Source organism: Bison bison, unplaced genomic scaffold (assembly GCF_000754665.1).
Source record: "Bison bison bison isolate TAMUID 2011002044 unplaced genomic scaffold, Bison_UMD1.0 scf7180017854435, whole genome shotgun sequence".
NCBI lineage: Eukaryota > Metazoa > Chordata > Mammalia > Artiodactyla > Bovidae > Bison > Bison bison.
The window spans coordinates 23,658-32,887 of record NW_011485008.1 but is presented as its reverse complement, the minus strand read 5'-3'; the positions used below and the strand labels follow the sequence as shown (position 1 = coordinate 32,887).

The 9,230-nt window shown below is 41.7% G+C and overlaps 1 pseudogene; it reads left to right on the top strand.

The window, feature by feature from the left end:
* The first annotated feature begins 1,622 nt into the window (after nucleotides 1-1,622).
* Nucleotides 1,623-9,230, top strand: part of LOC105000814 — a 31,254-nt pseudogene continuing 23,646 nt past the window's right edge.

The following is a 9,230-nucleotide window of genomic DNA, read 5'->3' as shown; positions in this document are numbered from 1 at the left end:
GGGTCTGTGATGACCTCATGAGGCTGGAAGGATGTGCCAGCCTCTTGGGGATCTGATCCCTCCCTGTGAGGCTGGTCCAGTTTGGGAGTTTGTACCGACCTGCCAATATTAAGAGGAATCTTAAATCTCCCTCAAGAGAGTGGCCAGGTGGAGGAAAAATGAATGTGAATGAGACTCTTGACCAGCGCTCCAGCATTAGGGCTGCCAGATGAGACAAGGGACTTTACCCTCTCTGTACATGAAAAAATCACACTGCACTGGGGGTCCTCACACAAACAGTTGGGCCATGCAGCGCCCAGTCACATACCTGTCCAAACCACTAGATTCAGTGGTCACGGGACGGCCACCATGCCTCCGAGCATTATCTGCCACTGTGATTCTGGCCAGAGAAGCAGATAAGCTTACACTAGGACAAAGTGTAAATGTAAAGGTTCCCCATGCTGTTACTGCCCTGATGAACAGGGAACATAAGTGGCTGGCCAACTCCAGGACGATTCACTATCAAGAACTGCTTTGCAGAAACTCACGGGTCCAGCTCAAGACTGTGTGGACACTGCAACCCACCAATTTTTACCTACAGAAGCAGAAACCCCTCTCATAACTGTGAGGAGTTCATAGATGAGATTTACTCGAGCAGGCTGCACCTGATGGGCATTCCCTTCTAGAACCCAGAACTGGAACTGTTCACTGACAGAAGCAGTATCATCCAAGATGGGCAGCACAAAGCAGGCTCTGGCATAACAACAACTGATGAGATAGTGAAGGCTGAGGCCTGCCACAAGGGTGGTCACCACCTCGGGCTAAGCTATGGGCACTCTCCCAGGCACTATGGCACGCCGAAGGGAAAGGAGTCAACATCTATACCGAGGCAAGTTACGCCTTTGCTTCTTTACCTGTACATGGAGCCATTTATAAAGAAAGGGGACTATTGACAGCAGAGGGAAAGGAGATTAAAAAAAAAAAAAGAAAGAAAGAAATCTTCAGCTGTTAGAAGCAGTCTGGAAGCCTTCCCAAGTGGCAGTCATCCATTGTAAAGGCCATCAGCGAGGAACTGATCCAGTCAGCAATGGGAATTGGACAGCGATTAGGCAGCCAAGGAGGTGGCGACCCAACCGAGCCCCACAGTGGGCCCCGAGGCAATCTTTAAGGTCCTCTTGGCACCAGAATTACCTCCATCCCCAAGGTTTACCAAGGAAGAAGTTCAGTGGGCGCTAAATGAGGGAAGAATAAAAGGAGGGCTGCTGGAGCTCCCAGATCAAAGACTCTGTCTCCAGCAATACAGAAATCCAGCTGGTAAAACATCATGAGAAAACTCGTTTAGGAAAACCTGTGCTGGAGAGCTTACTGGGCCACTGCTATTTTGTTCCTAAGCTCCCAGCCCTGTGTGTGCAGATCAATGCTACCTGTGTGACTTGTGCACAGAACAACGCCAGCCAAAGACCAAGACCCAGCTCAGGGGTGCTCTCTACCATGATGTTAGAGAACTATAGGAAGTATTTGAGGAAATCTTTTTCTAGGCTGTCTTAACATCCTACCATGCATTCTCTTCTCACCTGGATACATATTAGATTGAAAAGTGATGAATCTCTAGCAAAACAAATATTCCGTTCTCTGATTAACAGGTCTTGTGGTCTCTAAGGTGGACCTGGTCACTTTTCTGGAGCAAATGAAGGATCCCAGGAATATAAGCAGAATGGAGACAATGGCCATGTACCCAGGTACGTGTGAATGGATGGAGCCAATGACTCAGGTGAGAGGTCCAAGCATCAGTGAAGAAGTCATTCTTCGTCATGTGTTTTCTGAAGATCTGCTTCATTGGAAACGATTTTGGAGAAGTCTGGATTTATTTCTGTTTCTGTCATAGATGGCTATCACCTGCTGCCTTCTTCCTGTTAAACCATGACGAAATCTTGTCTGGTGATTACCTTTCTCTTTCACAGTGAGAACTAAAATGCTCTTCTTAGCTTGTGACAACCTGCATGAACTGGTTGCTGTTTCATTTCTTGAGAGTCCTAATGAAACTGTGCACATTTCTGAGTAACTATGATGTTCCATTTATCAAATATCAGGTCTTTCTATAAAGATACTCATATTGGAGAGAAGACTTATAATTGTAGTGAATATGGTAAAGTTTCTAATCAGTCTTCAGAGCTTATTGAACAGCAGACTATTCCGAATCCACAAAAAGAAAACAAAGTGTAAGAAATGTATAAAAGTCTACTCACTCATCCGATCTAAGTAGCAATTGGATGATTCATGCAGATCGGAAACCTTTTAATTGTACAATTTGGCAAAGCCTTTAGTAACAGTTCACATCTTAGGCACCATCAGTGAATCCATACTGGCCAGAAATCTTATAAACTTATAAATGTAAGGAGTGTGGCAAAGTGTTTATCTATTGCTCAAATCTTAATCGACATCAGCAAATCATACTGGGGAGAAACCTTATACATGTGCAAAGTGTGGCAAAGCCTTTTATCAGAACTCAAATCTTACTTAACATCAGCGAATTTATACTGGAGAGAAAACTTCTAAATGTAAGGATTGCTTCAAAGCCGTCCACCAGATGTGAAGTTTTTCTCAACGTCAGTGAATTCATAGTGGAGATATACCTTACAAATGTATGGAATGTGGCAAAACCTTTATCCATTGCTCAAATCTTACTGAACATCAGCGAACTCATACTTGGAAGAAACCTTAGAAATGTACAGAATGTGGCAAAGCCTTTACCAATAGTTCAGGTCTTTCCCAACATCAGAGGATTCATACTGGGGAGAAACCATGCAAATGCAAAGAAGGTGGCAAAGCCTTAGCCAGAGCTCAAATTTTTCTAAATATCAGCAAATTCATACTGGAGAGAAACCTTACAAATGTAAGCAATGTGGCAAAGCCTTTAGTCAGAGCAGTGATCTCACTCAACACCTGAGAGCATACACTGGAGACAAGCCCTAGTAATGAAACAAGTGATGGAAGAGGTTTGTCCTAAATGTACATCAGAAAGCATGAGAGCTTATACAAGAAACATATGGAAATAATGTAACAAATATGTACAAATGTATTTCATCAAAACGTAAATCTAAATACATATCAGAGACTGAAAACTAGTAAGGATTTCATCAATCCTGTTTTCTGAAGTTCCTCTGAAGGAGAATTATTATGGAGAGTAATGTATAATTAAAACACATAGAAAGTGAACATGTTAGTATGGTCACAAGATGAAGGGTTGATGGTTAGAAAGTTACAGTTATTAGCAATGTATCCTGTTTATAATGACATGATTTGAGATTATTTGAGAATTAATGTAATTCAACTATGAAATCCATATTGTGCTTCATTTTTAGTGTGTATGCAAATGTAGATTTTTTTCTTTTTTTTTATGGTTTGTACTTTAGAGATAAGACAAGCCCTTCTATATTGTGTTGTTGTAACCATTTCTATCTATTCTCCATTACAGAATGGAACCGGAATGTAAAATGTACAATGAACATCTAATTGCAGGTGTTTGTCTTTGATGTCAAATGTCCCTAGAGGTCACCATGATGTAAGTGGTCATGAACTCTTTGCATGTATTAAAGTACAACAGCGGTTGGTTCTAAATTTTCAATAGTTATATCACTGAATTTGTGAAGATGACACAATAACAGTTCACTAAAATATTGTTGTATCATCATAACATCAACACAAGTCATGAATATTAGTTGACAATGTTGAAATATATCTTCTGTGGTAACCTAGAAATGTACGGGAAACGCTTTCTAGAAAAAGCATATAATTAGTGCATGGCCATATTTCCTAAGTGTTTGCTAACCTCTGTTGTGTAAACCATAGAAATCACAATTTTCATATTATTATATCAGAAAAATAAATCTTTCTCTATGCTTGTAGTCTGTATTTTAATTAAGGATCACACAGTGGATTGTAAAAGATTATAACGTGTGAAATTGTAAAATGTCAAATATGTATGAAATTAATACATGTATGGGCTTCCATGGTGGTTCAGACAGTAAAGAATACACCTGCAATGCGTGAAACCTGGGTTCGATTCCTGGGTTGGGAAGATCCCCTGGAGAAGGAAATGGCAACCTACTCCAGTATTTTTGCCTGGAGAATCCCCATGGACAGAGGAGCCTGGCAGGCTACAGTCCATGGGGTCGCAAAGACTCAGACACAACTGAGTGACTAAGCACACAGTTAATAAAAATGAATGGTGTTTAGTATTTCGGTTGCTTGTAATCAATGAAATGTTAACCCACCACCAACATTAACCTCTCCCACCTTATTTAAAGTTATAAAGAAGAGATTATAACAAACTATCTGGTAACACAGAGAGCTGGTATCTGTAGAAATTAGTTCCTTAGTGGCTTTAAACCTTTAATACTTTCATATATTTTCCCCCATATCTATGTTGTATCACCTCTCCCATTTTGTAACTACTTGGACATTGTGATAATTCTAATAAGAAGGATCATGCAGAGTATTGTTGAGAGCTTACCTGAACTGCTCCTTGCTGTTACTGCCTCAGCATCTGTGTGTGGAGCAGGCAGCCTGCAAGTTTTAAACTCACACCAGCCAGTCCTCTGAACACTTGCATTAGATGACTACCTTCCTTGTGATTAGCGGTTTTGCCAAACCCCGGGTTCCACTTAACAGGCCCCCTTAAATGAAATGCTCACAGAGCTCACCAGAATCCTGCTGGTCTTGGTTTGAACTGAGCAATCCACACTCAACCTGGGGAACACACAGCACTCCACCCAGGGTCACTTATAAAGGCCTGAACCCCAAGTACTGCAACTTTCTCTGCCTGGTTCTAGCCTTGACCTCCCTCAGGGTGCCCTTTTTGTTAATTGTTTCAGGTCCTTGTAATAAATTCACCTACTTCCAATTCCTTGTGTTCTGCTGTTTAACTGAGACTTTTCAGTGACTTGTATAGGCTTATTTAAGAAGTTCTTGATTCTTTGAAGCCTAGCTTGAAGGAATTTGAGCATGACCTTCCTAGCCTGTGAGATGAATGCAATTGTGTGGTAGTTAGAACATTCTTTGCTGTTGCCCTTCTTTGGGATTGGAATGAACACTGACCTTGTCCAGTCCTGTGGCCCCTGCTGAGTTTTTCAAGTTTAGTGGCATATTGAGTGCAGGGCTTTCACAGCATCATCTTTTAGGATTTGAAATAGCTCAGCTGGAATTTCATCACCTCCACTAGCTTTGTTGGTAGTGAAGCTTCCTAAGGCCCACTTGACTTCACACTCCAGGATGACTGGCTCTAGGTGAGTGATCACACCCTCATGGTTCCATCCCCAAGAAAAAGAAAGGCAAAATTGGTTGTCTGAGGAGGCCTTACAAATAGCTGAAAAAAGAAGAGAAGCGAGAGACAAAGGAGAAAACAAAAGATCTATCCATCTGCTGAATATGGGGCCAGAGTCCTAAAAGTGAGTCCTCGTCATAGCTGTGCCTCAAACTATATGGATGGAAGCGCTGCTAGTGAGCATGAGGTTTCTACAAACATAAGTCGAGAATGCCAAATTGGAAGTACAGCAGGCCTCTTCCTCTGGTAGTGCTGTTAGTGGATCAGAGGAGGCTCTCTGTCTCAACTCCTTAGATATTCTTTCTCTGGAATCTGTGAGAATGAACTGGAAGGATTGGCGCTAATTGTTGAAGGACTAAAATCACTTTTTCCTTGCTGGGCGGCCCTTCCCCACTTTTGCTACACTCAGAAGGGACACCTTGGTTGTTGTTCATCCCTTTATGACTCACCCCTTCTATTGCACTCAGGATTGTACTCAGGAATATCCACAAGTACACGGAAGATGGATACTTCCCCTAATAGTTCTAACTTGGGAAGCATTCCAGAAGGCTACTCTGTTGCACTCTGGGTGGCATGACAGGAAGAGCAGAAATTGAAGATTTTAATGATGGACATTAATTAATTAATGATGGGCGTTAATGACTGGACCTTAATCTGGGATGCCATCAGGTCTACACTTGGTGCATATTCACCCCACCTCAGTGGTAGAACCAGAAAGGACAGATAAGGCACCTGTGTCTGTAAGGGACAGACTAAGTCCAACCAGAGAAGGAAAGCTTCAGTGGAAATTCTGTCTCCACCCCCATCTAGAGCAGGTAGAGATGCCTCCGATGGAAAAAAGCCACAGCTGTGGATGCCTCTTTTTTATCACAGATGGGAGCTAACGGCTCCAGAACCACTCCTTTAAAATATATTTAAAATACTGGAACAGGTTTTATACCCAGAGTTTTTAAAAGACGCGCCTGATCTTCTATGATACTGAATAGTCATGGTAATCCTTTTGAAGATGGGGAACACTGGCCAGTTGAAGTCTCTTTAATTACGATACTGCTTTACAACTGGAATGGTTCTGTAGAAAACAAGGGAAATATGTAGAAGTGATATATGTGTTGCTCTTTATCTCTCTTCAAGACATGCCAGACTTATTTCCTAAGGGTACAGATTTGGGTGTGAAACCTTCAGATCCCTCCTGTCCTCTTACTTTGCCGCTGGATCCAGGGTCCCAACTAAACAGGCTGAGAATCAGGGCACCCTTCCAGAAGAGGTTGCCTCACTCTTGGTAGAAATTCAAACAGTCACGGTTGTGATCAAGACTATTTAGAGGACCCAAAAAGTACATAGAAGCCTTTATGGGACTAACTTTATTTTATGAGCTTATTGGAGAGATGTAATGTATGCCTTGGGGCAGATGCTGATGCCTGATTTGAGAGCTTGAGTTTGAGGGGAAGCTACTACTTTTGGAGATGAATGGCTTGAAGGCAAGGGGAAAGAAGGAACACGAAATAGCCCTCCTCTCTACTGAGACCCAAGGAGTTCCCATAACAGAGCCACTTTGTCGGATGTATTCTTGAAGGACTTAAGCTAGGGCACGCTAAGCCTTCCAACTATGCTAAGTTGGCTCACATAGAACATGAATGAAGTAAACTCCTGGTAAAGTCCTAGATAGACTACAGGAGGGTCTCTGCAAGTTTACTGATATTTGTTCATCCTGAAAGTGCTGAAGGAGGAGTAATCTTAAAGGATAGATTTCTCACCCAGTCGGCTCCAGATATCTGCCTACATTATGAAAACAGTCATTTGGATCAAATCAGTCTTTAGAAAAACTGTTACAGCTGGCTCAGACAGTATATTACAACAGAGAATACAAGGAGGAAAATAAGAGGCAAAAAAGAACCAGGCCAAAGAATGAAGTCCCCAAAATGGCTGTTAGATCTGCTTTGAAACAGCCTAAGGAACAATGGCCAGAGGAACCCAGTGAAAAGGGATAGACATGTTATTATTGTGCCAAGGAGGGATATCTCAAGCGGGATTACCCTCAGTTGTCTAAGCCACCCCTGGCTCCATGTCCATGTCCATGTCTGCAAAGGACCACACTGGAGGAGATACTGCCCTTTGAGGCATAGCACCCAGGGGTCGGGCTCTCAAAGCAATCGGGACTGAAGGTGCCTGAGGGTTCCCACAGAAGCTCCCATCCTAATTACACCTAAGGAACCCTGGGTATTAATAACTGTGGGAGGCCAATCCATCTATTTCCTTTTGGACACTGGGGCAACTTTCTCTGTGTTCACTCAAGCCCCTGGTCCACTTTCCTCCCCATCCATTACCATAGTGGGACTGCCTGGATAAGCCCAAGGATCATATAGTGGATTGTAAAAGGTTTTATGTTGATTATGTGTGAAATTAATATATTAATAAAAGTGGGTGCTGTTTAAGTGTTTAGGTTGATGTGTAATGAATGAAACATTAATCCACCACCAACATTAACTTTTCCAACAAACGTAAGGTTTCAGGGAAAAGATTGGAATAATAAAACCATTTGGTATCACATTGGGATGGCATCTGTAGAAATTAGCTTACTTACTGGTCTTAAACCTCAAATAATTTCCTATATTTGTCATCATTTCTCTATTGTACCTTTTCCCCCTCTCTGTAACTACAGGGACATTGTGACAGTTCTAATAAGAAGGATCATACAGAGTACTGTTGAGAGTTTCTCTGAACTGCTCCATGCTGTTGCTGCCACAGCATCTGTCTGGGAGCAGGCAGCCTCCAGGTCCTTGAGCTCACACCAGCCAGTCCTGTGAGCACCTGCACTAGATGACCCCTTCCTTGAGATCAGCGGTTTTGTGGAACCTCAGGTTCTACTTCACAGGCCCACCTCTTCAATGACAACCTCAGAGAGCTCACCAGAATCCTGCTCATCTTGGTCTGAATTGACCAATCCACCCTCAGCCTGGGGAGTCCAGAGCACTTCACCCAGGATCACTTATAAAGACCTAAACCCCGAGTACTGGAGATTTCTCTGCCTGGTTCTAGCCTTGATACCAACCTCCCTTGGTTCTAACCTCTCTTGGGGCCCTCTTGGCTTGCTGTGGACCTTGCTTTACAGGACCTAGAGTCATAAACTCACCTCCCTCATATCCAGTGTGAAGTTTTGTTGAACTGAGACATTCCACAGACTGCCACAGTCTCATTTTAACAAGTGCAAATTTTGAAAAGTCACAAGAACTATAATTAAAAGCCATGTTGTTAATATTATGAACAAATAATCATAAAATTTTACACTATATATTTCTTAGTACATGTTTCTTGTCTATGCTTAAAGAAACTTCTTCCCATGGCTTTGACATACGTTGAATGAAATATATAATAAATATATGAAGGTTTACATTAGCACTGAGAAAGCTAAGAATGAAGAGTGTGTCTGTATACATATTTGTACACTGGTCTTTTGAAGAATTTAGAAACATTAGATCAATATTGATATTTTTAAACTTTTTATTATTTACTAAGAATTCAGAAAGGGCAGATTTTAAATTTTGGTCTACTTTAAATTGAGTTCGTTTTCCCAAAACCTCATGAATCTATATTTTTAAGAAAACTCCATTCTGCTTTAAGTTTTAGTTTTTTAAGTAACTTCCATACTGTTCTCTTTAGTGACTGCAGCAGTTTGCATTCCCAGCAACAGTGTAGGACGGTTCCCTATTTGCCACACCCTCTCTAGAATTTATGATCCTATTTGCAGGCTCTTTGATAATGGTCATTCTGACTGGTGTGGGGTGTGATCTCATTGTAGTTTTGATTTCCATTTCTCAAATAGTTAGCAATGTTGAGCATCTTTCCTGTGCTTGGAAATGTCTAAATGTCATCTAAATGTCTGGATAATTGAATTCTTCTGTCCATTTTTTGATTGGGTTGTTTGTTTCCT